This window comes from Garra rufa, unplaced genomic scaffold (assembly GCF_049309525.1).
Source record: "Garra rufa unplaced genomic scaffold, GarRuf1.0 hap1_unplaced_002, whole genome shotgun sequence".
NCBI classification, from domain to species: Eukaryota; Metazoa; Chordata; class Actinopteri; order Cypriniformes; family Cyprinidae; genus Garra; species Garra rufa.
Genome location: NW_027394277.1, coordinates 8,569,688 through 8,596,177, shown reverse-complemented (window position 1 = coordinate 8,596,177; position 26,490 = coordinate 8,569,688). Strand labels below are relative to the sequence as shown.

The following is a 26,490-nucleotide window of genomic DNA, read 5'->3' as shown; positions in this document are numbered from 1 at the left end:
AATATTATTTTTGTAATTTCAGAAAAAATTTCATTAATTTGGACATCATTTATGTGATAATTACTGATAAATAAAACATTCAGTAAACACTTCAATGTATGGCAACACTAATATGAACTGGAAAGCTTGTGATATCCTTACTCCCATATAAATGTACAGGAAAATAGAGAAAACATTTTTTTTCAGATAATTTATTGTAAATATACACTCCAAAAACAGTTCAAAGAGATAAAATTCCCTTTCATTTCTTTTCTCCTCATTTTTTCCTTTTTTCTCTCTCTTTTTTCTTTCTTTTTCTCTTTTCCCCTTTCATCCCCCTCTTTCCTTTTCTCCCCCCCCCCTTAACAGACCATTGTTCCCCAGCTTTGTCTCTGGGGCTCATCTAGTTGACATAGTATCCGCTGACATTCGGCTGAAGGTGCTGATCCACCATCTGCTCTTGGTACGGACTGGAACCGGGGGACTGTAGTGACCATCAGATCGGAATACAGAATGGATCTGGTGGCTACGGTGACCTCAGAATAAGAAGAAACAGACTAATATTAATGTAGATGCAAAAGTTCCATGTTGCCACAAAGTCAATACCCCACCGGGATGACTTGAAATACAGTCAGCATCGGCAATTTTTGCCAATCTCTCTGGAGGCTTGTTGAGAAAGATAGTCTTGCTTCGTTTTGTTTCCTTTTATTGGCGTGGCTGGTTGTTGGTCCTCGTCAAAGAGGTGTCCACCGATCGTAGCGTGCCGGAGCCAGAAGACTTGTTGTTTTGTCAATATGTTCTCAAGACTTTGCGGCAGGTATCAATAAACTACAGCACAATCACAGCTCGCCGCTACCCATCGTCAACAGGTTGGGCCTGTCTGTTCCGGTGGGCTCTCAGTGGTGCTAAAGCATCAAATGAAGAGGATGGGATTCGAACCCACACAAACCAAGGCGTGCCGAGCACAACGGACTAGCCTTGCATCGCCTTAACCACTCGACCACCTTTCGTTTTGCACGGTCCTTTTGTTTAACCCTCCCGATTCAGACCACCAGCTCATTAGTAGAGCGCTCAGTGAACTGAACTGAGTGTGTCAGATAGGGAAGACACACAAAAATTGCAGAGTGGGGTCCCCAGGACCGAGGATCACTGCTAAACGTACCGAACGACGAGGATGGGATTCGAACCCACGCGTGCAGAGCACAATGGATTAGCAGTCCATCGCCTTAACCACTCGGCCACCTCGTCATATTACGTGGCGTCTTTTATTTAGCACTCCCGATTCAGATCATCAGCTCATTAGTAGAGAACTCAAAGAACTGAACTGAGTGTGTTAGATAAGGAGGACACACAAAAAGTTCAGCATGGGGTCCCCAGGACCTAGATTAAGGTCCAGTGCTAAAGGAACCGAACGACAAGGATGGGATTAGCAATCCATCGCTTTAACCACTCGGCCTCCCCGCCCCCTTGCTGACTGAGAGAGGCCATGCTGCGGACCTTTTCAGCTGCTGCTGCTGTGCTTTCAGCAGGCTGTTTTGAGCACAGAGGGAATAGTGAATGAGCCGTCTTTTACACACCTCTAATCTGTTCCGTAGAAACACGGTGCAGCAACCCGTGCCAGGAGACTGTTTGTGCGGCAGTTTAAAGCTTGCTACCACCTTGTCGGTTCACATCCACGTAGGTGCCTGAAAAGGTCACGACCGTCGCCGGCATTCTTTCGCAGAGGCAATATTGTAGCCTATGAGGTTTATCCGAGGCGCGATCATTGCTGGTTGAAAACTTTACCCAATACCCCGCCAGGATGACTTGAAATACAGTCAGCTTTGGCAATTTTTGCTAGCCTCTCTGGAGGCTTAGAGTATTGTTGAGAAAAAGTAGCCTTGTTTTGTTTCTCGTCAAAAAGGTGTCTGCTGATGATTGAGCGCCAGAGCCAGAAGGCTTGTTGTTTTGTAAATATGTCCTCAAGACGGGTATCATTAAACTGCAGCGCAATTACAGCTCACCGTTACCCATCGTAAACAGGTTGGGCCTGTCTGGTCCGGTGGACTCTCAGTGGCGCTAAAGCTTCCAGTGCATGTCGAGCACAATGTATTAGCCTTCCACCGCCTTAACCGCTGGACCACCTCGTCATCTTGCGTGGTTTCTTTGTTTAACACTCCTGAATCATGTGCATGTGGATGCCTTCTTCGTCTTTTGTTTCAGCCGCCGAGGGCCTGTTTTCCACTGAGGCCCTGCGTCAAACTCCCTATGAGACACAATCGAACTTTAGTAGTAACCTCCGATTACGGCCGAATGTGGATTCTGCTCGGACGACGGGGCACCGGTACATCCTTTGTAGCTTTGGCTTGTTAGCCAAACGCTACAGCAGTTTGCCATTTCCCATGAAATCATCCTTGATTTCCTTAAGAAAGGTGCCCCAAATTGGTGGAAAATCACATCTCAACCATACGCTGTCCAAAGCATTGACCCGCCTTCACGCGGCAAAACAGAACGTGTTGTTGGCCCGCACTGCTGGGTCAAACTGCGCTTCCCAAAAACAGATTGGGTCAAAACCGACAGAAGAAAACTCTAAGCCTGCTCTAAGCCCTACCCACGGGGAGGGCTCGACAGTCTCGCACAACGCGAGAGCCTCCGTTTCGCCTGTGTAATTTGGGGGCCGATGAATACTGGGTCCGACCCGGTGAAGAAGCCCACGACCAGCCCGGCTAGCTCAGTCGGTAGAGCATGAGACTCTTAATCTCAGGGTCGTGGGTTCGACCCACGTTGGGCGGCTCAGTTGACTCTCTTTCTTCCCAAAAGGGTGGCGGGCTCCAGCGTGCCCATTCGCCGCGCAGGCTGAGCGGATTTTGCGAGCTCCGGAAACATCTTTCAAAACAGATGTCGCTGTTAGTGCACGCGCGTCAGGTGTCCATTGACGCCTATGCCATTCTTAGGGTTGCGAGGCACAGCTTTCTCAGGGCGTTTATCTTGTGCACCTTCAATAAGCTGGCTTGTTTTAAAAGAATTCAGCGGCGGGTGTTTGGTGAACATTTTCACCAGCTCGAGTAGTTTGCTGTGGCATGTGGATGCCTTCTTTACTGATGATCTGTCTCTGGGACTCATCTAGTTGACATAGTATCCGCTGACATTCGGCTGAAGGTGCTGATCCACCATCTGCTCTTGGTACGGACTGGAACCGGGGGACTGTAGTGACCATCAGATCGGAATACAGAATGGATCTGGTGGCTACGGTGACCTCAGAATAAGAAGAAACAGACTAATATTAATGTAGATGCAAAAGTTCCATGTTGCCACAAAGTCAATACCCCACCGGGATGACTTGAAATACAGTCAGCATCGGCAATTTTTGCCAATCTCTCTGGAGGCTTGTTGAGAAAGATAGTCTTGTTTCGTTTTGTTTCCTTTTATTGGCGTGGCTGGTTGTTGGTCCTCGTCAAAGAGGTGTCCACCGATCGTAGCGTGCCGGAGCCAGAAGACTTGTTGTTTTGTCAATATGTTCTCAAGACTTTGCGGCAGGTATCAATAAACTACAGCACAATCACAGCTCGCCGCTACCCATCGTCAACAGGTTGGGCCTGTCTGTTCCGGTGGGCTCTCAGTGGTGCTAAAGCATCAAATGAAGAGGATGGGATTCGAACCCACACAAACCAAGGCGTGCCGAGCACAACGGACGAGCCTTGCATCGCCTTAACCACTCGACCACCTTTCGTTTTGCGCGGTCCTTTTGTTTAACCCTCCCGATTCAGACCACCAGCTCATTAGTAGAGCGCTCAGTGAACTGAACTGAGTGTGTCAGATAGGGAAGACACACAAAAATTGCAGAGTGGGGTCCCCAGGACCGAGGATCACTGCTAAACGTACCGAACGACGAGGATGGGATTCGAACCCACGCGTGCAGAGCACAATGGATTAGCAGTCCATCGCCTTAACCACTCGGCCACCTCGTCATATTACGTGGCGTCTTTTATTTAGCACTCCCGATTCAGATCATCAGCTCATTAGTAGAGAACTCAAAGAACTGAACTGAGTGTGTTAGATAAGGAGGACACACAAAAAGTTCAGCATGGGGTCCCCAGGACCTAGATTAAGGTCCAGTGCTAAAGGAACCGAACGACAAGGATGGGATTAGCAATCCATCGCCTTAACCACTCGGCCTCCCCGCCCCCTTGCTGACTGAGAGAGGCCATGCTGCGGACCTTTTCAGCTGCTGCTGCTGTGCTTTCAGCAGGCTGTTTTGAGCACAGAGGGAATAGTGAATGAGCCGTCTTTTACACACCTCTAATCTGTTCCGTAGAAACACGGTGCAGCAACCCGTGCCAGGAGACTGTTTGTGCGGCAGTTTAAAGCTTGCTACCACCTTGTCGGTTCACATCCACGTAGGTGCCTGAAAAGGTCACGACCGTCGCCGGCATTCTTTCGCAGAGGCAATATTGTAGCCTATGAGGTTTATCCGAGGCGCGATCATTGCTGGTTGAAAACTTTACCCAATACCCCGCCAGGATGACTTGAAATACAGTCAGCTTTGGCAATTTTTGCTAGCCTCTCTGGAGGCTTAGAGTATTGTTGAGAAAAAGTAGCCTTGTTTTGTTTCTCGTCAAAAAGGTGTCTGCTGATGATTGAGCGCCAGAGCCAGAAGGCTTGTTGTTTTGTAAATATGTCCTCAAGACGGGTATCATTAAACTGCAGCGCAATTACAGCTCACCGTTACCCATCGTAAACAGGTTGGGCCTGTCTGGTCCGGTGGACTCTCAGTGGCGCTAAAGCTTCCAGTGCATGTCGAGCACAATGTATTAGCCTTCCACCGCCTAAACCGCTGGACCACCTCGTCATCTTGCGTGGTTTCTTTGTTTAACACTCCTGAATCATGTGCATGTGGATGCCTTCTTCGTCTTTTGTTTCAGCCGCCGAGGGCCTGTTTTCCACTGAGGCCCTGCGTCAAACTCCCTATGAGACACAATCGAACTTTAGTAGTAACCTCCGATTACGGCCGAATGTGGATTCTGCTCGGACGACGGGGCACCGGTACATCCTTTGTAGCTTTGGCTTGTTAGCCAAACGCTACAGCAGTTTGCCATTTCCCCTGAAATCATCCTTGATTTCCTTAAGAAAGGTGCCCCAAATTGGTGGAAAATCACATCTCAACCATACGCTGTCCAAAGCATTGACCCGCCTTCACGCGGCAAAACAGAACGTGTTGTTGGCCCGCACTGCTGGGTCAAACTGCGCTTCCCAAAAACAGATTGGGTCAAAACCGACAGAAGAAAACTCTAAGCCTGCTCTAAGCCCTACCCACGGGGAGGGCTCGACAGTCTCGCACAACGCGAGAGCCTCCGTTTCGCCTGTGTAATTTGGGGGCCGATGAATACTGGGTCCGACCCGGTGAAGAAGCCCACGACCAGCCCGGCTAGCTCAGTCGGTAGAGCATGAGACTCTTAATCTCAGGGTCGTGGGTTCGAGCCCCACGTTGGGCGGCTCAGTTGACTCTCTTTCTTCCCAAAAGGGTGGCGGGCTCCAGCGTGCCCATTCGCCGCGCAGGCTGAGCGGATTTTGCGAGCTCAGGAAACATCTTTCAAAACAGATGTCGCTGTTAGTGCGAGCGATTTTAATCCCTATCACTAACCCTAACCCTTGCTTTTACACCGGTGATCCGGCGGCAGCAAGCAGCAGCGGCTGTCTCTGTGGCGCTACCTGGAGCAGGATCGTCTGTTTCCGTGGCCGTCTGCTCGTCCAATCGCCGAGCTCGCTGTCCATTGTGAGAATGGACGAGAGCCAATCGCCGAGCTCACTGTCCATTGTGAGAATGGACAAGAGCCAATCGCGTCGCTCGCGCTCCATTGTTGAGAGCCAATCGCGTTGCCGAATGAGAATGGACGCAGCCACCCACCGCGCTTAGCTTCATTCTAATTCATGTAAAAAATCAGACGAACGGAACATCTAACAACTTTTCAAAGTAAGTAATAAATGTTTGCTTCTTTCTTCTTATCTGTTTACAATGTTCTCAATTGGTAACTCGTTACGTTTTCGTCCGTCGTTCATCCGTTTTCGTGTGTTCACAAACTTTTGACTCGCGACTTGTGAATGAAACAATGTTAGTTTGCCTCTAATCTTACTTATTAAACGCCATTTACACATTCTGAAGTTCGATTTAAATGGGAAAAAACGTGTTTCAGCTGTAAATGTAGTCATTTTTATGACAATTTACCGTGTTTTTACTATAGTGAAAGCGTAGTAACCATGTTGTGTTTTTGGCTGATCGATTACAACTGTATGAACACATGTCTTACTATAGAGGAAAATCTGAATGAACAAAACAAACAAAACCCATTTTCCTTGTGTTTATCTTTATTTACCATGGTTTTACTATAGTGAGAGTGTAGTAATCATGTTTTGTTTTCATGAATTGCCTATAATCTCGCATTTTAAACACAGTTTGCCTGTAATCTTACTCATTAAACTCAATTTACTCGTTCTGAAGTTCGATTTATTTTTCAGCTGTAAATGTAGTCATTCCTTATGACAATTCACCATGTTATTACCATAGTGAAATTTGTATAAACACAGATAAAAGTGCTACAAATAATAATTAAAATGAAAACGCAATGTTATATAGACATAAAGGGAGGGTAACACTTTATTTTACATTGTCATTAATACACGCTATATGTACTTGCTATAGCAATAACAGTAAATTATAAATAATTGGATGCAACTAACTATAAACCAAACAAAACACTAATCTTACCCCTATAGTAAGTGCATGTGGTAATTTAATATTCAAATACTTATATGCATAATTGTAGTTTAACACCTTTAAATAAAGTGTAACCTTGTTTTTCTTTATTCGTAATAAAATAATGTTTAAATGTTGTAATGGGTGCCATGATTTAGTTAGCTTGAATAGATATGATTGTATCATTATAAATAAATTAAAAACATTTGTGTATTTGTCCAATACTTGCAAAATGCAGATTACTAACTATTATTTCCCTAATATATTTAGATGAGCTCTAAGCCAAAGAGCCACAGGGTCATGGGTGATGGCGAGTGGATGGCCAGGTTGAGGACTTTTGCCAGCTCTGGGGTTTGTCCGTCTGGAGGCAACAGACCAGCACCACGGCAGCGGAAGTGGTACAACCTCTACCAGAAGGTAAAGTTACCTGTATCTCATTGTAGAATATGAATGTGTACATTATTTGTCAAACATTTTTACACATGACTGTGTTTAATGTTTTTGAAAGAAGTGACTTTTTAAGCCTGCATTTATTTGATCAAAAATACTGGAAAAAAACAACAACAAAATAGCTTGTACTGCATATTTGTATTTATTTTTTTATTTTTTTAATGAAAACTGATATGTTTTGCAGAATTCATTGATGAATAAAAAGTTAAAAGAACAGCATTAATTTCTCTTTTGAACAGTACTGTATATCGTTAAAGAAGATTTTCTATTTGATTTCTAATTCTGTTCTTTATTGAACTTTTTATTCTTCAATGAATCCTAAAAAAAGTATCACAGATTACATTAAAAAATACATTAAGCAGCACAACTGTGACCAACATTAGCTAATTAGCTAATTAGAATGATTTCTAAAATGATAGCTAAATATTCAGCGTTGATGACAGAAATAATTTAAATTTAAAGTTTATGGAACTATACATTTAAACTGTAATGACATTTTACAATATTACTGATGTTTTCTTTATTTTTATCAAATAAATGCAGGATCGATGAGCATAAGGCACTTCTTTCAAAAAACATTAAAAATAGTCATGTGTCCAAACTTTTGACTGATCCTGTATTTGTGTTTCCTTTTATTATTATTTATATATTTGTTTTTTTCATAGGAGAGCTGCTTGGTGTTGACTACCTCCTGAGTTAGACTGGACAGCCCCTGGTAGTGGACCCTGACTCAGAAGAGACAGAGAACATGCTGGAGGATGTGGATGAAGGCGAGGATGAAGAAGACGAGGGCTTCAGGGAGGACCAAACACTTGACATTACTGTGTCAAGTCTTACTGATGACCCAAGCTTCTCTCTGTCCTCCACTCAGCCTGATGCCTCCTCCACGCCAGGTGCCTCAGCATCTCCTGACAAGTCTGTGGTATGTAAATATCTTGTATGCATGTATGTAATTGTGTTTCATGTAATATTGTTAAATTTCTAGGAAAATTCAAACTTCACTGTACTCATAATGCTGTTCATTTCTGGGTTTTCTCCCAGGCTTTGGATAGTGCTGGTGTGCTGGACAAAAGTGGACAGCCTTGTGGAGTATCTTGTAGAGCTCAGTAATCAGCCATCTTTGGCTCTCACCAACCAGCAGGTCAGTTTCTTTACTTTTTCTTCTTGACCTGTCACATGTTGACACTACCACATGTTTTGTTTTCTCATTTGCCTTGTATTATATGCTCTCTCTGCTTAGGTGAGCAATATAGTTGGCAGAACCTGCTGGATTACGATAAGAAGAGAGGGATGTTTGCTGCCAGACACCAGAGCAGGCTGGACACAGGTTCACTCCAGGGGTGGAGAGCGTGAAGAGGCAGACATTCAACACCACTGCCCCACTTGCCCAGTGGTCAGATTGTTGTCGCCTGATAGAGACCATTTCAAGCTCTGTGCCATCCATAAGAGTCCAAAAAAGAAAGGGGATAAAGCTTTATTTATGTGTATTGTTTTCTGCTTTCTGTTCTTTTGCACTTGCAATGAATGCACTAGTGCTATGGACATTAAGACAGTTTTATTTAAAAGTATAGTTTTGTTTTCTGTTCTTTAGCACTTTCAAAACATGCACAGGAGTCATTAATATTTTAAAGTTTTATTCATTTGTATTGTTTTGTGCTTTCTGTTCATTTCACTTGCAGTTAATGCACAAGACAGAGCCATGGACATTGGACGGTTTTGTTTATATGTATAGTGATTGATGTGACTGATTGAAAAATAAAAGTTTGGTCATGATCAAATTACTCTTTTTGTTTGTCTTTGTTATAGTATCATTAAACAGTTATACGCCCTTTTAAAAATGTTGATAAATTTGGGGATGATTTAATACATAAATGTACAATTTTTTGTACTATAAGTTTTAGAACATTACTACAGCCGAAATATATTTAAAGTGCAAAAACTTTGAATAAAATATCAATAATCAGTAATATAAATCTAATAAAATATTAATTTGTCATTTCAAAAATGATTTCATTCATTTGGACATCATTTATGTGATAATTACTGATAAATAAAACATTCAGTAAACACTTCAATCTATGGCAACACTGTAATATGAACTGGGAAGCTTGTGATCATCCTTACTCCCATATAAATGTACAGGAAAATAGAGAAAACATTTTTTTTTCCAGATAATTTATTGTAAATTTACACTCCAAAAACATTGCTTTAAAGGACAAAGAGATAAAATTCCCTTTCATTTCTTTTCTCCTCATTTTTCCCTTTTCTCTCTCTCTTTTCTTTCTTTTTCTCTTTTCCCCCCCCTTCTCCCCCCTCCTTCCTTTTCTTCCCCCCCCCCTTAACAGACTATTGTTCCCCAGCTTTGGCGCAATCGGTTAGCGCGTTCGGCTGTTAACCGAAAGGTTGGGGGTTCGAGCCCACCCAGGGAGGTGTGAAATGCTGGAGTTTTGCACGCGCGTCAGGTGTCCACTGACGCCTATGCCATTCTTAGGGTTGCGAGGCACAGCTTTCTCAGGGCGTTTATCTTGTGCACCTTCAATAAGCTGGCTTGTTTTAAAAGAATTCAGCGGCGGGTGTTTGGTGAACATTTTCACCAGCTCGAGTAGTTTGCTGTGGCATGTGGATGCCTTCTTTACTGATGATCTGTCTCTGGGGCTCATCTAGTTGACATAGTATCCGCTGACATTCGGCTGAAGGTGCTGATCCACCATCTGCTCTTGGTACGGACTGGAACCGGGGGACTGTAGTGACCATCAGATCGGAATACAGAATGGATCTGGTGGCTACGGTGACCTCAGAATAAGAAGAAACAGACTAATATTAATGTAGATGCAAAAGTTCCATGTTGCCACAAAGTCAATACCCCACCGGGATGACTTGAAATACAGTCAGCATCGGCAATTTTTGCCAATCTCTCTGGAGGCTTGTTGAGAAAGATAGTCTTGCTTCGTTTTGTTTCCTTTTATTGGCGTGGCTGGTTGTTGGTCCTCGTCAAAGAGGTGTCCACCGATCGTAGCGTGCCGGAGCCAGAAGACTTGTTGTTTTGTCAATATGTTCTCAAGACTTTGCGGCAGGTATCAATAAACTACAGCACAATCACAGCTCGCCGCTACCCATCGTCAACAGGTTGGGCCTGTCTGTTCCGGTGGGCTCTCAGTGGTGCTAAAGCATCAAATGAAGAGGATGGGATTCGAACCCACACAAACCAAGGCGTGCCGAGCACAACGGACTAGCCTTGCATCGCCTTAACCACTCGACCACCTTTCGTTTTGCGCGGTCCTTTTGTTTAACCCTCCCGATTCAGACCACCAGCTCATTAGTAGAGCGCTCAGTGAACTGAACTGAGTGTGTCAGATAGGGAAGACACACAAAAATTGCAGAGTGGGGTCCCCAGGACCGAGGATCACTGCTAAACGTACCGAACGACGAGGATGGGATTCGAACCCACGCGTGCAGAGCACAATGGATTAGCAGTCCATCGCCTTAACCACTCGGCCACCTCGTCATATTACGTGGCGTCTTTTATTTAGCACTCCCGATTCAGATCATCAGCTCATTAGTAGAGAACTCAAAGAACTGAACTGAGTGTGTTAGATAAGGAGGACACACAAAAAGTTCAGCATGGGGTCCCCAGGACCTAGATTAAGGTCCAGTGCTAAAGGAACCGAACGACAAGGATGGGATTAGCAATCCATCGCCTTAACCACTCGGCCTCCCCGCCCCCTTGCTGACTGAGAGAGGCCATGCTGCGGACCTTTTCAGCTGCTGCTGCTGTGCTTTCAGCAGGCTGTTTTGAGCACAGAGGGAATAGTGAATGAGCCGTCTTTTACACACCTCTAATCTGTTCCGTAGAAACACGGTGCAGCAACCCGTGCCAGGAGACTGTTTGTGCGGCAGTTTAAAGCTTGCTACCACCTTGTCGGTTCACATCCACGTAGGTGCCTGAAAAGGTCACGACCGTCGCCGGCATTCTTTCGCAGAGGCAATATTGTAGCCTATGAGGTTTATCCGAGGCGCGATCATTGCTGGTTGAAAACTTTACCCAATACCCCGCCAGGATGACTTGAAATACAGTCAGCTTTGGCAATTTTTGCTAGCCTCTCTGGAGGCTTAGAGTATTGTTGAGAAAAAGTAGCCTTGTTTTGTTTCTCGTCAAAAAGGTGTCTGCTGATGATTGAGCGCCAGAGCCAGAAGGCTTGTTGTTTTGTAAATATGTCCTCAAGACGGGTATCATTAAACTGCAGCGCAATTACAGCTCACCGTTACCCATCGTAAACAGGTTGGGCCTGTCTGGTCCGGTGGACTCTCAGTGGCGCTAAAGCTTCCAGTGCATGTCGAGCACAATGTATTAGCCTTCCACCGCCTTAACCGCTGGACCACCTCGTCATCTTGCGTGGTTTCTTTGTTTAACACTCCTGAATCATGTGCATGTGGATGCCTTCTTCGTCTTTTGTTTCAGCCGCCGAGGGCCTGTTTTCCACTGAGGCCCTGCGTCAAACTCCCTATGAGACACAATCGAACTTTAGTAGTAACCTCCGATTACGGCCGAATGTGGATTCTGCTCGGACGACGGGGCACCGGTACATCCTTTGTAGCTTTGGCTTGTTAGCCAAACGCTACAGCAGTTTGCCATTTCCCATGAAATCATCCTTGATTTCCTTAAGAAAGGTGCCCCAAATTGGTGGAAAATCACATCTCAACCATACGCTGTCCAAAGCATTGACCCGCCTTCACGCGGCAAAACAGAACGTGTTGTTGGCCCGCACTGCTGGGTCAAACTGCGCTTCCCAAAAACAGATTGGGTCAAAACCGACAGAAGAAAACTCTAAGCCTGCTCTAAGCCCTACCCACGGGGAGGGCTCGACAGTCTCGCACAACGCGAGAGCCTCCGTTTCGCCTGTGTAATTTGGGGGCCGATGAATACTTGGTCCGACCCGGTGAAGAAGCCCACGACCAGCCCGGCTAGCTCAGTCGGTAGAGCATGAGACTCTTAATCTCAGGGTCGTGGGTTCGAGCCCCACGTTGGGCGGCTCAGTTGACTCTCTTTCTTCCCAAAAGGGTGGCGGGCTCCAGCGTGCCCATTCGCCGCGCAGGCTGAGCGGATTTTGCGAGCTCCGGAAACATCTTTCAAAACAGATGTCGCTGTTAGTGCACGCGCGTCAGGTGTCCATTGACGCCTATGCCATTCTTAGGGTTGCGAGGCACAGCTTTCTCAGGGCGTTTATCTTGTGCACCTTCAATAAGCTGGCTTGTTTTAAAAGAATTCAGCGGCGGGTGTTTGGTGAACATTTTCACCAGCTCGAGTAGTTTGCTGTGGCATGTGGATGCCTTCTTTACTGATGATCTGTCTCTGGGGCTCATCTAGTTGACATAGTATCCGCTGACATTCGGCTGAAGGTGCTGATCCACCATCTGCTCTTGGTACGGACTGGAACCGGGGGACTGTAGTGACCATCAGATCGGAATACAGAATGGATCTGGTGGCTACGGTGACCTCAGAATAAGAAGAAACAGACTAATATTAATGTAGATGCAAAAGTTCCATGTTGCCACAAAGTCAATACCCCACCGGGATGACTTGAAATACAGTCAGCATCGGCAATTTTTGCCAATCTCTCTGGAGGCTTGTTGAGAAAGATAGTCTTGCTTCGTTTTGTTTCCTTTTATTGGCGTGGCTGGTTATTGGTCCTCGTCAAAGAGGTGTCCACCGATCGTAGCGTGCCGGAGCCAGAAGACTTGTTGTTTTGTCAATATGTTCTCAAGACTTTGCGGCAGGTATCAATAAACTACAGCACAATCACAGCTCGCCGCTACCCATCGTCAACAGGTTGGGCCTGTCTGTTCCGGTGGGCTCTCAGTGGTGCTAAAGCATCAAATGAAGAGGATGGGATTCGAACCCACACAAACCAAGGCGTGCCGAGCACAACGGACTAGCCTTGCATCGCCTTAACCACTCGACCACCTTTCGTTTTGCGCGGTCCTTTTGTTTAACCCTCCCGATTCAGACCACCAGCTCATTAGTAGAGCGCTCAGTGAACTGAACTGAGTGTGTCAGATAGGGAAGACACACAAAAATTGCAGAGTGGGGTCCCCAGGACCGAGGATCACTGCTAAACGTACCGAACGACGAGGATGGGATTCGAACCCACGCGTGCAGAGCACAATGGATTAGCAGTCCATCGCCTTAACCACTCGGCCACCTCGTCATATTACGTGGCGTCTTTTATTTAGCACTCCCGATTCAGATCATCAGCTCATTAGTAGAGAACTCAAAGAACTGAACTGAGTGTGTTAGATAAGGAGGACACACAAAAAGTTCAGCATGGGGTCCCCAGGACCTAGATTAAGGTCCAGTGCTAAAGGAACCGAACGACAAGGATGGGATTAGCAATCCATCGCCTTAACCACTCGGCCTCCCCGCCCCCTTGCTGACTGAGAGAGGCCATGCTGCGGACCTTTTCAGCTGCTGCTGCTGTGCTTTCAGCAGGCTGTTTTGAGCACAGAGGGAATAGTGAATGAGCCGTCTTTTACACACCTCTAATCTGTTCCGTAGAAACACGGTGCAGCAACCCGTGCCAGGAGACTGTTTGTGCGGCAGTTTAAAGCTTGCTACCACCTTGTCGGTTCACATCCACGTAGGTGCCTGAAAAGGTCACGACCGTCGCCGGCATTCTTTCGCAGAGGCAATATTGTAGCCTATGAGGTTTATCCGAGGCGCGATCATTGCTGGTTGAAAACTTTACCCAATACCCCGCCAGGATGACTTGAAATACAGTCAGCTTTGGCAATTTTTGCTAGCCTCTCTGGAGGCTTAGAGTATTGTTGAGAAAAAGTAGCCTTGTTTTGTTTCTCGTCAAAAAGGTGTCTGCTGATGATTGAGCGCCAGAGCCAGAAGGCTTGTTGTTTTGTAAATATGTCCTCAAGACGGGTATCATTAGGGATGTGCCGAACGAAGCTTCCGAAGCAGTGAAGCTTTTACTACAAACTGCGTTGATGCTTCGAAGCTTTTTGACACAGTGCTCTACTTCTCCATCTGGTGGTCAAAAAAAATCTCTACACCAGCTGTGCCATTGAAGTGTTTTGTTCATTGTAATATTTTGTTTGTGTATTTAATAAACATATGTAATTAGCAAGATGGTGGTGTGTGTGTGTGTGTGTGTGTGTAGAGCCCCCCCCCCCCCCCCCCCCCTTTTTTTTGGACAATATAATGGCAATAAAGACTTTCTGTTTTTCATTTGTACTCACACCAAACATTCCCCCTTCTACATAGAGACCTATAGGCATGTGTGATTTTTTGTTTTTCATTGCTCCATTTTTCTGTGTTTTTTACAAAACATCACAAACATGTACGTTGTACAAAAACAACAACACCAAAAATAAAAAAAATACACACAAATGCAACTACATATTTTTATTCAAGAATATGATTTGTTCTGCTGTGCTGGAGCTTAAGCGGCTCCTTTTTTTACTGATTACATCACCCGCTTTAGAAAATATTCGTTCACACGGAACAGATGTGGCCGTAATTGCCAAATATTTTCTGGCCAAAGTATATAGATGGGGGTACTCTTTATGGGCCTGCCAGTATTTTAGAGGGTCCTCACTTCGAGGCAGGTATGCATCACTGATGTACCTCTTGACCTCTATGGTGGCATCAGCATTACAGCTATGATGCCGTTGCGTTTCACTGACTCGGCTATCCAGGAGCTCCCACAGGTCATCTGAGGATGGAGCATTCTGAGCTGCCTGAGAGGATGATGCCTCTGCTTGTGAAGCATGCTCACTGGTTAGTCGGATGATTGAAGCACATTCAGCTGTCAACAGCCGCTCAGCTTCACGGGCATTATCCTGGTTGCCAAACCCAAGGGTCTTAAATCTGGGGTCTAGCAACGTGGCCAGTGCAAGCACACGGATTGATTCAACAGTACTGCACCGCTTGTTGATGTACTGCTGAAGAGCAATCCCTAAGGATGAAACAGATACATTTCTTGCCAGGGCTGTTTTTTCTGCTACCTTGTGCTGAATCATCCTAATGATTGGGATTATCTTTGAAGCTGACACTCTCTTCTCCCCAGAGAGTTCTTCCGTGGCATACTTGAAAGGTGCCAGTACTTCAAGGCTTTCTGAAATTATGTCAAAATCAGCACTTGAAAGTGGCATGATGTCATTTGACAAACTAGCCAAAGCAGCACCAACAGGCTCTCTAAGATCAATAAGTCTTTGAAGCATGTCATGTGTGCTGTTCCACCTGGTGTCCACCTCCTGGAGAAGCTTTAGGGGCTGCCTGCCCATCCTTTCTTGGGCAAGCATTAACTTTTCAGTAGCTTTAGTGCTGCTCCTGAAATAAGACACCACTCTCCTGGCTCTGCTACGGATGTCTGCCATGACCTCATGTTCTTCTACTGCCCTTTTCACAATAAGGTTTATGGTATGAGCAAAGCAAGGGAGATGGCGTAGTCCCAGTTTCTGAATTGCTGACACCATGTTGGCTGCATTGTCTGTTACCATGGCAGCAACTGAACCAGTAAGACCCCAGTCCGTTATCATCTCTGACAAAGCCTCTTTGATGTTGTCAGCTGTATGTGATTTGGGAAACTTGGATACTCCCAGCACCACTGAGCCCAGCTCAGTGTTGCTATTAGTGTAGTGGCATGTGACCCCCAGATAGGACTCCATAGTGAGGGAGGTCCACATATCAGCTGTGAGGCAGACAGATGGGATATTCCTTACTTGTGCCATAGCCTTTTCCTTCTCTTCTCTGTATTTGTGTCTGACCATTGTCTTCACAGTTTTCCGAGTTGGTAGCACATAGGTGGGGTCCAACATGTTAATAAATGCTTTAAATCCCTCATCTTCCACGATGGAGAAAGGCTGTAAGTCCTTCACAATCATGTTGATAAGGGCATCATCAAGCTCCTTCTTTCTTCCTAATAAAACACAGTACAATTCATTATTGGCAGAGTAACTCAAAGCAGCCCATGGTGTGTTTAAATAGGTAACATAAAATTTTATCTTTTAATAAATGTGCATTGGCAATAAAAAGTCTGCACACCCCTTGGAGTTCATATGATTACAATATATTATAGATGTAGATCCAATTCAGTAGTGTTTGTTTGGACTTAGCTTTTAACCCATAGTCTATATGTATACCAGAAATATAATATAACAACCTATCCATAGTCACTAAAATACAGAGGTGGGCAAAAGACCCAAATTTCATAAACACAGGCTATTTTACACAAAAAGGTGGATAAGATATATACAGGTCAGTGTGAAAGACATGAATATGACAAACATGCAATTGGTTGACTTCTTCATAGGCTAAACAATGGTTGTTCTAGCAAATGGCTTTGAAACTTTGGCTATGCTATTAGTGATTTCTTTATACAATTATATTGAGTGTTATTATATTCCACCAAATGAATAATTGGAAGAGAATATGAAAAATTCAAAAGGGTAAGTTTTCTTGCATTTTGATTAGTTTGATTACTAACTTTTTCAGTTATTTGTGGATAGTATACAGTCTTTATTGCTCAAAAGAAAAATTAATTATTAGAATTCATTTCACCTTCTCCAGTTGGTGCAGAATGGTGCTCTGTTGTAGGAGTCTCATTGGCCAGAGCATTAGGATGCTTGGAGCGCAGATGGCGAAGCATTGATGATGTGTTATTGGAATAAGATAAAGTTTGATCACATATTAAGCATGAAACTTTATTAGGACTGTCCAGACTGAAGTGTTCCCACACTTGAGAACGGGGTCTCTTGCGTGCATTTTCCATTTTGATATTAAACAAGCAATGTGAGCTGAGGACGGCGTTCACAAGGACGGCGTTTACAAGCAGCAAACAAGTTTGTAGTTGAGGAAGGACTTTTATTCATTTTGGGACAGTGGTTGAGACCGCAAGGTGTTTTAATTTACATTCATACAACAGACATTCAAACGTCATTGTTTTTATTATATATATTTTTTTAATAATAATACACCATGTAAAAAACATAAAGACATGACAATTATGGATATAATTATAACATTGGAATAAAATGGACAGCGGGTATGGGATAGCACAATCGTCGCGCTGTTTGTTTGAGCCTTGCATGACGTGTCAGTGAGGAAACAAAGCTTCATTTCCACAGGTCACGTGACAGCCTCATTTCAAGCAATGCTCCGAAACACTGTTTCGAAGCACTAGCGTGTCGAAAACTCGACACGTGTGTCGAAACTGGGTGTCGAGCGACCCATCCCTAGGTATCATTAAACTGCAGCGCAATTACAGCTCACCGTTACCCATCGTAAACAGGTTGGGCCTGTCTGGTCCGGTGGACTCTCAGTGGCGCTAAAGCTTCCAGTGCATGTCGAGCACAATGTATTAGCCTTCCACCGCCTTAACCGCTGGACCACCTCGTCATCTTGCGTGGTTTCTTTGTTTAACACTCCTGAATCATGTGCATGTGGATGCCTTCTTCGTCTTTTGTTTCAGCCGCCGAGGGCCTGTTTTCCACTGAGGCCCTGCGTCAAACTCCCTATGAGACACAATCGAACTTTAGTAGTAACCTCCGATTACGGCCGAATGTGGATTCTGCTCGGACGACGGGGCACCGGTACATCCTTTGTAGCTTTGGCTTGTTAGCCAAACGCTACAGCAGTTTGCCATTTCCCATGAAATCATCCTTGATTTCCTTAAGAAAGGTGCCCCAAATTGGTGGAAAATCACATCTCAACCATACGCTGTCCAAAGCATTGACCCGCCTTCACGCGGCAAAACAGAACGTGTTGTTGGCCCGCACTGCTGGGTCAAACTGCGCTTCCCAAAAACAGATTGGGTCAAAACCGACAGAAGAAAACTCTAAGCCTGCTCTAAGCCCTACCCACGGGGAGGGCTCGACAGTCTCGCACAACGCGAGAGCCTCCGTTTCGCCTGTGTAATTTGGGGGCCGATGAATACTGGGTCCGACCCGGTGAAGAAGCCCACGACCAGCCCGGCTAGCTCAGTCGGTAGAGCATGAGACTCTTAATCTCAGGGTCGTGGGTTCGAGCCCCACGTTGGGCGGCTCAGTTGACTCTCTTTCTTCCCAAAAGGGTGGCGGGCTCCAGCGTGCCCATTCGCCGCGCAGGCTGAGCGGATTTTGCGAGCTCCGGAAACATCTTTCAAAACAGATGTCGCTGTTAGTGCACGCGCGTCAGGTGTCCATTGACGCCTATGCCATTCTTAGGGTTGCGAGGCACAGCTTTCTCAGGGCGTTTATCTTGTGCACCTTCAATAAGCTGGCTTGTTTTAAAAGAATTCAGCGGCGGGTGTTTGGTGAACATTTTCACCAGCTCGAGTAGTTTGCTGTGGCATGTGGATGCCTTCTTTACTGATGATCTGTCTCTGGGGCTCATCTAGTTGACATAGTATCCGCTGACATTCGGCTGAAGGTGCTGATCCACCATCTGCTCTTGGTACGGACTGGAACCGGGGGACTGTAGTGACCATCAGATCGGAATACAGAATGGATCTGGTGGCTACGGTGACCTCAGAATAAGAAGAAACAGACTAATATTAATGTAGATGCAAAAGTTCCATGTTGCCACAAAGTCAATACCCCACCGGGATGACTTGAAATACAGTCAGCATCGGCAATTTTTGCCAATCTCTCTGGAGGCTTGTTGAGAAAGATAGTCTTGCTTCGTTTTGTTTCCTTTTATTGGCGTGGCTGGTTGTTGGTCCTCGTCAAAGAGGTGTCCACCGATCGTAGCGTGCCGGAGCCAGAAGACTTGTTGTTTTGTCAATATGTTCTCAAGACTTTGCGGCAGGTATCAATAAACTACAGCACAATCACAGCTCGCCGCTACCCATCGTCAACAGGTTGGGCCTGTCTGTTCCGGTGGGCTCTCAGTGGTGCTAAAGCATCAAATGAAGAGGATGGGATTCGAACCCACACAAACCAAGGCGTGCCGAGCACAACGGACTAGCCTTGCATCGCCTTAACCACTCGACCACCTTTCGTTTTGCGCGGTCCTTTTGTTTAACCCTCCCGATTCAGACCACCAGCTCATTAGTAGAGCGCTCAGTGAACTGAACTGAGTGTGTCAGATAGGGAAGACACACAAAAATTGCAGAGTGGGGTCCCCAGGACCGAGGATCACTGCTAAACGTACCGAACGACGAGGATGGGATTCGAACCCACGCGTGCAGAGCACAATGGATTAGCAGTCCATCGCCTTAACCACTCGGCCACCTCGTCATATTACGTGGCGTCTTTTATTTAGCACTCCCGATTCAGATCATCAGCTCATTAGTAGAGAACTCAAAGAACTGAACTGAGTGTGTTAGATAAGGAGGACACACAAAAAGTTCAGCATGGGGTCCCCAGGACCTAGATTAAGGTCCAGTGCTAAAGGAACCGAACGACAAGGATGGGATTAGCAATCCATCGCCTTAACCACTCGGCCTCCCCGCCCCCTTGCTGACTGAGAGAGGCCATGCTGCGGACCTTTTCAGCTGCTGCTGCTGTGCTTTCAGCAGGCTGTTTTGAGCACAGAGGGAATAGTGAATGAGCCGTCTTTTACACACCTCTAATCTGTTCCGTAGAAACACGGTGCAGCAACCCGTGCCAGGAGACTGTTTGTGCGGCAGTTTAAAGCTTGCTACCACCTTGTCGGTTCACATCCACGTAGGTGCCTGAAAAGGTCACGACCGTCGCCGGCATTCTTTCGCAGAGGCAATATTGTAGCCTATGAGGTTTATCCGAGGCGCGATCATTGCTGGTTGAAAACTTTACCCAATACCCCGCCAGGATGACTTGAAATACAGTCAGCTTTGGCAATTTTTGCTAGCCTCTCTGGAGGCTTAGAGTATTGTTGAGAAAAAGTAGCCTTGTTTTGTTTCTCGTCAAAAAGGTGTCTGCTGATGATTGAGCGCCAGAGCCAGAAGGCTTGTTGTTTTGTAAATATGTCCTCAAGACGGGTATCATTAAACTGCAGCGCAATTACAGCTCACCGTTACCCATCGTAAACAGGTTGGGCCTGTCTGGTCCGGTGGACTCTCAGTGGCGCTAAAGCTTCCAGTGCATGTCGAGCACAATGTATTAGCCTTCCACCGCCTTAACCGCTGGACCACCTCGTCATCTTGCGTGGTTTCTTTGTTTAACACTCCTGAATCATGTGCATGTGGATGCCTTCTTCGTCTTTTGTTTCAGCCGCCGAGGGCCTGTTTTCCACTGAGGCCCTGCGTCAAACTCCCTATGAGACACAATCGAACTTTAGTAGTAACCTCCGATTACGGCCGAATGTGGATTCTGCTCGGACGACGGGGCACCGGTACATCCTTTGTAGCTTTGGCTTGTTAGCCAAACGCTACAGCAGTTTGCCATTTCCCATGAAATCATCCTTGATTTCCTTAAGAAAGGTGCCCCAAATTGGTGGAAAATCACATCTCAACCATACGCTGTCCAAAGCATTGACCCGCCTTCACGCGGCAAAACAGAACGTGTTGTTGGCCCGCACTGCTGGGTCAAACTGCGCTTCCCAAAAACAGATTGGGTCAAAACCGACAGAAGAAAACTCTAAGCCTGCTCTAAGCCCTACCCACGGGGAGGGCTCGACAGTCTCGCACAACGCGAGAGCCTCCGTTTCGCCTGTGTAATTTGGGGGCCGATGAATACTGGGTCCGACCCGGTGAAGAAGCCCACGACCAGCCCGGCTAGCTCAGTCGGTAGAGCATGAGACTCTTAATCTCAGGGTCGTGGGTTCGAGCCCCACGTTGGGCGGCTCAGTTGACTCTCTTTCTTCCCAAAAGGGTGGCGGGCTCCAGCGTGCCCATTCGCCGCGCAGGCTGAGTGGATTTTGCGAGCTCCGGAAACATCTTTCAAAACAGATGTCGCTGTTAGTGCACGCGCGTCAGGTGTCCATTGACGCCTATGCCATTCTTAGGGTTGCGAGGCACAGCTTTCTCAGGGCGTTTATCTTGTGCACCTTCAATAAGCTGGCTTGTTTTAAAAGAATTCAGCGGCGGGTGTTTGGTGAACATTTTCACCAGCTCGAGTAGTTTGCTGTGGCATGTGGATGCCTTCTTTACTGATGATCTGTCTCTGGGGCTCATCTAGTTGACATAGTATCCGCTGACATTCGGCTGAAGGTGCTGATCCACCATCTGCTCTTGGTACGGACTGGAACCGGGGGACTGTAGTGACCATCAGATCGGAATACAGAATGGATCTGGTGGCTACGGTGACCTCAGAATAAGAAGAAACAGACTAATATTAATGTAGATGCAAAAGTTCCATGTTGCCACAAAGTCAATACCCCACCGGGATGACTTGAAATACAGTCAGCATCGGCAATTTTTGCCAATCTCTCTGGAGGCTTGTTGAGAAAGATAGTCTTGCTTCGTTTTGTTTCCTTTTATTGGCATGGCTGGTTGTTGGTCCTCGTCAAAGAGGTGTCCACCGATCGTAGCGTGCCGGAGCCAGAAGACTTGTTGTTTTGTCAATATGTTCTCAAGACTTTGCGGCAGGTATCAATAAACTACAGCACAATCACAGCTCGCCGCTACCCATCGTCAACAGGTTGGGCCTGTCTGTTCCGGTGGGCTCTCAGTGGTGCTAAAGCATCAAATGAAGAGGATGGGATTCGAACCCACACAAACCAAGGCGTGCCGAGCACAACGGACTAGCCTTGCATCGCCTTAACCACTCGACCACCTTTCGTTTTGCGCGGTCCTTTTGTTTAACCCTCCCGATTCAGACCACCAGCTCATTAGTAGAGCGCTCAGTGAACTGAACTGAGTGTGTCAGATAGGGAAGACACACAAAAATTGCAGAGTGGGGTCCCCAGGACCGAGGATCACTGCTAAACGTACCGAACGACGAGGATGGGATTCGAACCCACGCGTGCAGAGCACAATGGATTAGCAGTCCATCGCCTTAACCACTCGGCCACCTCGTCATATTACGTGGCGTCTTTTATTTAGCACTCCCGATTCAGATCATCAGCTCATTAGTAGAGAACTCAAAGAACTGAACTGAGTGTGTTAGATAAGGAGGACACACAAAAAGTTCAGCATGGGGTCCCCAGGACCTAGATTAAGGTCCAGTGCTAAAGGAACCGAACGACAAGGATGGGATTAGCAATCCATCGCCTTAACCACTCGGCCTCCCCGCCCCCTTGCTGACTGAGAGAGGCCATGCTGCGGACCTTTTCAGCTGCTGCTGCTGTGCTTTCAGCAGGCTGTTTTGAGCACAGAGGGAATAGTGAATGAGCCGTCTTTTACACACCTCTAATCTGTTCCGTAGAAACACGGTGCAGCAACCCGTGCCAGGAGACTGTTTGTGCGGCAGTTTAAAGCTTGCTACCACCTTGTCGGTTCACATCCATGTAGGTGCCTGAAAAGGTCACGACCGTCGCCGGCATTCTTTCGCAGAGGCAATATTGTAGCCTATGAGGTTTATCCGAGGCGCGATCATTGCTGGTTGAAAACTTTACCCAATACCCCGCCAGGATGACTTGAAATACAGTCAGCTTTGGCAATTTTTGCTAGCCTCTCTGGAGGCTTAGAGTATTGTTGAGAAAAAGTAGCCTTGTTTTGTTTCTCGTCAAAAAGGTGTCTGCTGATGATTGAGCGCCAGAGCCAGAAGGCTTGTTGTTTTGTAAATATGTCCTCAAGACGGGTATCATTAGGGATGTGCCGAACGAAGCTTCCGAAGCAGTGAAGCTTTTACTACAAACTGCGTTGATGCTTCGAAGCTTTTTGACACAGTGCTCTACTTCTCCATCTGGTGGTCAAAAAAAATCTCTACACCAGCTGTGCCATTGAAGTGTTTTGTTCATTGTAATATTTTGTTTGTGTATTTAATAAACATATGTAATTAGCAAGATGGTGGTGTGTGTGTGTGTGTGTGTGTAGAGCCCCCCCCCCCCTTTTTTTGGACAATATAATGGCAATAAAGACTTTCTGTTTTTCATTTGTACTCACACCAAACATTCCCCCTTCTACATAGAGACCTATAGGCATGTGTGATTTTTTGTTTTTCATTGCTCCATTTTTCTGTGTTTTTTACAAAACATCACAAACATGTACGTTGTACAAAAACAACAACACCAAAAATAAAAAAAATACACACAAATGCAACTACATATTTTTATTCAAGAATATGATTTGTTCTGCTGTGCTGGAGCTTAAGCGGCTCCTTTTTTTACTGATTACATCACCCGCTTTAGAAAATATTCGTTCACACGGAACAGATGTGGCCGTAATTGCCAAATATTTTCTGGCCAAAGTATATAGATGGGGGTACTCTTTATGGGCCTGCCAGTATTTTAGAGGGTCCTCACTTCGAGGCAGGTATGCATCACTGATGTACCTCTTGACCTCTATGGTGGCATCAGCATTACAGCTATGATGCCGTTGCGTTTCACTGACTCGGCTATCCAGGAGCTCCCACAGGTCATCTGAGGATGGAGCATTCTGAGCTGCCTGAGAGGATGATGCCTCTGCTTGTGAAGCATGCTCACTGGTTAGTCGGATGATTGAAGCACATTCAGCTGTCAACAGCCGCTCAGCTTCACGGGCATTATCCTGGTTGCCAAACCCAAGGGTCTTAAATCTGGGGTCTAGCAACGTGGCCAGTGCAAGCACACGGATTGATTCAACAGTACTGCACCGCTTGTTGATGTACTGCTGAAGAGCAATCCCTAAGGATGAAACAGATACATTTCTTGCCAGGGCTGTTTTTTCTGCTACCTTGTGCTGAATCATCCTAATGATTGGGATTATCTTTGAAGCTGACACTCTCTTCTCCCCAGAGAGTTCTTCCGTGGCATACTTGAAAGGTGCCAGTACTTCAAGGCTTTCTGAAATTATGTCAAAATCAGCACTTGAAAGTGGCATGATGTCATTTGACAAACTAGCCAAAGCAGCACCAACAGGCTCTCTAAGATCAATAAGTCTTTGAAGCATGTCATGTGTGCTGTTCCACCTGGTGTCCACCTCCTGGAGAAGCTTTAGGGGCTGCCTGCCCATCCTTTCTTGGGCAAGCATTAACTTTTCAGTAGCTTTAGTGCTGCTCCTGAAATAAGACACCACTCTCCTGGCTCTGCTACGGATGTCTGCCATGACCTCATGTTCTTCTACTGCCCTTTTCACAATAAGGTTTATGGTATGAGCAAAGCAAGGGAGATGGCGTAGTCCCAGTTTCTGAATTGCTGACACCATGTTGGCTGCATTGTCTGTTACCATGGCAGCAACTGAACCAGTAAGACCCCAGTCCGTTATCATCTCTGACAAAGCCTCTTTGATGTTGTCAGCTGTATGTGATTTGGGAAACTTGGATACTCCCAGCACCACTGAGCCCAGCTCAGTGTTGCTATTAGTGTAGTGGCATGTGACCCCCAGATAGGACTCCATAGTGAGGGAGGTCCACATATCAGCTGTGAGGCAGACAGATGGGATATTCCTTACTTGTGCCATAGCCTTTTCCTTCTCTTCTCTGTATTTGTGTCTGACCATTGTCTTCACAGTTTTCCGAGTTGGTAGCACATAGGTGGGGTCCAACATGTTAATAAATGCTTTAAATCCCTCATCTTCCACGATGGAGAAAGGCTGTAAGTCCTTCACAATCATGTTGATAAGGGCATCATCAAGCTCCTTCTTTCTTCCTAATAAAACACAGTACAATTCATTATTGGCAGAGTAACTCAAAGCAGCCCATGGTGTGTTTAAATAGGTAACATAAAATTTTATCTTTTAATAAATGTGCATTGGCAATAAAAAGTCTGCACACCCCTTGGAGTTCATATGATTACAATATATTATAGATGTAGATCCAATTCAGTAGTGTTTGTTTGGACTTAGCTTTTAACCCATAGTCTATATGTATACCAGAAATATAATATAACAACCTATCCATAGTCACTAAAATACAGAGGTGGGCAAAAGACCCAAATTTCATAAACACAGGCTATTTTACACAAAAGGTGGATAAGATATATACAGGTCAGTGTGAAAGACATGAATATGACAAACATGCAATTGGTTGACTTCTTCATAGGCTAAACAATGGTTGTTCTAGCAAATGGCTTTGAAACTTTGGCTATGCTATTAGTGATTTCTTTATACAATTATATTGAGTGTTATTATATTCCACCAAATGAATAATTGGAAGAGAATATGAAAAATTCAAAAGGGTAAGTTTTCTTGCATTTTGATTAGTTTGATTACTAACTTTTTCAGTTATTTGTGGATAGTATACAGTCTTTATTGCTCAAAAGAAAAATTAATTATTAGAATTCATTTCACCTTCTCCAGTTGGTGCAGAATGGTGCTCTGTTGTAGGAGTCTCATTGGCCAGAGCATTAGGATGCTTGGAGCGCAGATGGCGAAGCATTGATGATGTGTTATTGGAATAAGATAAAGTTTGATCACATATTAAGCATGAAACTTTATTAGGACTGTCCAGACTGAAGTGTTCCCACACTTGAGAACGGGGTCTCTTGCGTGCATTTTCCATTTTGATATTAAACAAGCAATGTGAGCTGAGGACGGCGTTCACAAGGACGGCGTTTACAAGCAGCAAACAAGTTTGTAGTTGAGGAAGGACTTTTATTCATTTTGGGACAGTGGTTGAGACCGCAAGGTGTTTTAATTTACATTCATACAACAGACATTCAAACGTCATTGTTTTTATTATATATATTTTTTTAATAATAATACACCATGTAAAAAACATAAAGACATGACAATTATGGATATAATTATAACATTGGAATAAAATGGACAGCGGGTATGGGATAGCACAATCGTCGCGCTGTTTGTTTGAGCCTTGCATGACGTGTCAGTGAGGAAACAAAGCTTCATTTCCACAGGTCACGTGACAGCCTCATTTCAAGCAATGCTCCGAAACACTGTTTCGAAGCACTAGCGTGTCGAAAACTCGACACGTGTGTCGAAACTGGGTGTCGAGCGACCCATCCCTAGGTATCATTAAACTGCAGCGCAATTACAGCTCACCGTTACCCATCGTAAACAGGTTGGGCCTGTCTGGTCCGGTGGACTCTCAGTGGCGCTAAAGCTTCCAGTGCATGTCGAGCACAATGTATTAGCCTTCCACCGCCTTAACCGCTGGACCACCTCGTCATCTTGCGTGGTTTCTTTGTTTAACACTCCTGAATCATGTGCATGTGGATGCCTTCTTCGTCTTTTGTTTCAGCCGCCGAGGGCCTGTTTTCCACTGAGGCCCTGCGTCAAACTCCCTATGAGACACAATCGAACTTTAGTAGTAACCTCCGATTACGGCCGAATGTGGATTCTGCTCGGACGACGGGGCACCGGTACATCCTTTGTAGCTTTGGCTTG

The 26,490-nt window shown here is 45.6% G+C and overlaps 16 non-coding genes across 16 annotated transcripts; 10 read left to right on the top strand and 6 right to left on the bottom strand.

Moving 5' to 3' along the window:
- Nucleotides 1–1,145: 1,145 nt before the first annotated feature.
- Nucleotides 1,146–1,227, bottom strand: trnas-gcu (transfer RNA serine (anticodon GCU)). The gene has a single exon. It is a non-coding gene; the product is annotated as a tRNA-Ser (tRNA).
- A 463-nt stretch (nt 1,228–1,690) lies between these two features.
- On the top strand, nt 1,691–1,831 carry LOC141307871 (U4 spliceosomal RNA). The gene has a single exon (XR_012346797.1). It is a non-coding gene; the product is annotated as a U4 spliceosomal RNA (small nuclear RNA).
- A 2,013-nt stretch (nt 1,832–3,844) lies between these two features.
- trnas-gcu (transfer RNA serine (anticodon GCU)) lies at nt 3,845–3,926 on the bottom strand. The gene has a single exon. It is a non-coding gene; the product is annotated as a tRNA-Ser (tRNA).
- Nucleotides 3,927–4,389: 463 nt separating this feature from the next.
- Nucleotides 4,390–4,530, top strand: LOC141307869 (U4 spliceosomal RNA). Its single transcript, XR_012346795.1, has one exon. It is a non-coding gene; the product is annotated as a U4 spliceosomal RNA (small nuclear RNA).
- Nucleotides 4,531–5,377: 847 nt separating this feature from the next.
- trnak-cuu (transfer RNA lysine (anticodon CUU)) lies at nt 5,378–5,450 on the top strand. The gene has a single exon. It is a non-coding gene; the product is annotated as a tRNA-Lys (tRNA).
- Nucleotides 5,451–10,582: 5,132 nt separating this feature from the next.
- On the bottom strand, nt 10,583–10,664 carry trnas-gcu (transfer RNA serine (anticodon GCU)). Its single transcript has one exon. It is a non-coding gene; the product is annotated as a tRNA-Ser (tRNA).
- A 463-nt stretch (nt 10,665–11,127) lies between these two features.
- Nucleotides 11,128–11,268, top strand: LOC141307868 (U4 spliceosomal RNA). The gene has a single exon (XR_012346794.1). It is a non-coding gene; the product is annotated as a U4 spliceosomal RNA (small nuclear RNA).
- Nucleotides 11,269–12,115: 847 nt separating this feature from the next.
- On the top strand, nt 12,116–12,188 carry trnak-cuu (transfer RNA lysine (anticodon CUU)). The gene has a single exon. It is a non-coding gene; the product is annotated as a tRNA-Lys (tRNA).
- A 1,095-nt stretch (nt 12,189–13,283) lies between these two features.
- On the bottom strand, nt 13,284–13,365 carry trnas-gcu (transfer RNA serine (anticodon GCU)). The gene has a single exon. It is a non-coding gene; the product is annotated as a tRNA-Ser (tRNA).
- Nucleotides 13,366–13,828: 463 nt separating this feature from the next.
- LOC141307867 (U4 spliceosomal RNA) lies at nt 13,829–13,969 on the top strand. The gene has a single exon (XR_012346793.1). It is a non-coding gene; the product is annotated as a U4 spliceosomal RNA (small nuclear RNA).
- A 4,165-nt stretch (nt 13,970–18,134) lies between these two features.
- trnak-cuu (transfer RNA lysine (anticodon CUU)) lies at nt 18,135–18,207 on the top strand. The gene has a single exon. It is a non-coding gene; the product is annotated as a tRNA-Lys (tRNA).
- A 1,095-nt stretch (nt 18,208–19,302) lies between these two features.
- trnas-gcu (transfer RNA serine (anticodon GCU)) lies at nt 19,303–19,384 on the bottom strand. Its single transcript has one exon. It is a non-coding gene; the product is annotated as a tRNA-Ser (tRNA).
- Nucleotides 19,385–19,847: 463 nt separating this feature from the next.
- On the top strand, nt 19,848–19,988 carry LOC141307866 (U4 spliceosomal RNA). Its single transcript, XR_012346791.1, has one exon. It is a non-coding gene; the product is annotated as a U4 spliceosomal RNA (small nuclear RNA).
- Nucleotides 19,989–20,835: 847 nt separating this feature from the next.
- On the top strand, nt 20,836–20,908 carry trnak-cuu (transfer RNA lysine (anticodon CUU)). The gene has a single exon. It is a non-coding gene; the product is annotated as a tRNA-Lys (tRNA).
- A 1,095-nt stretch (nt 20,909–22,003) lies between these two features.
- On the bottom strand, nt 22,004–22,085 carry trnas-gcu (transfer RNA serine (anticodon GCU)). Its single transcript has one exon. It is a non-coding gene; the product is annotated as a tRNA-Ser (tRNA).
- Nucleotides 22,086–22,548: 463 nt separating this feature from the next.
- On the top strand, nt 22,549–22,689 carry LOC141307865 (U4 spliceosomal RNA). The gene has a single exon (XR_012346790.1). It is a non-coding gene; the product is annotated as a U4 spliceosomal RNA (small nuclear RNA).
- Nucleotides 22,690–26,490: the final 3,801 nt, after the last annotated feature.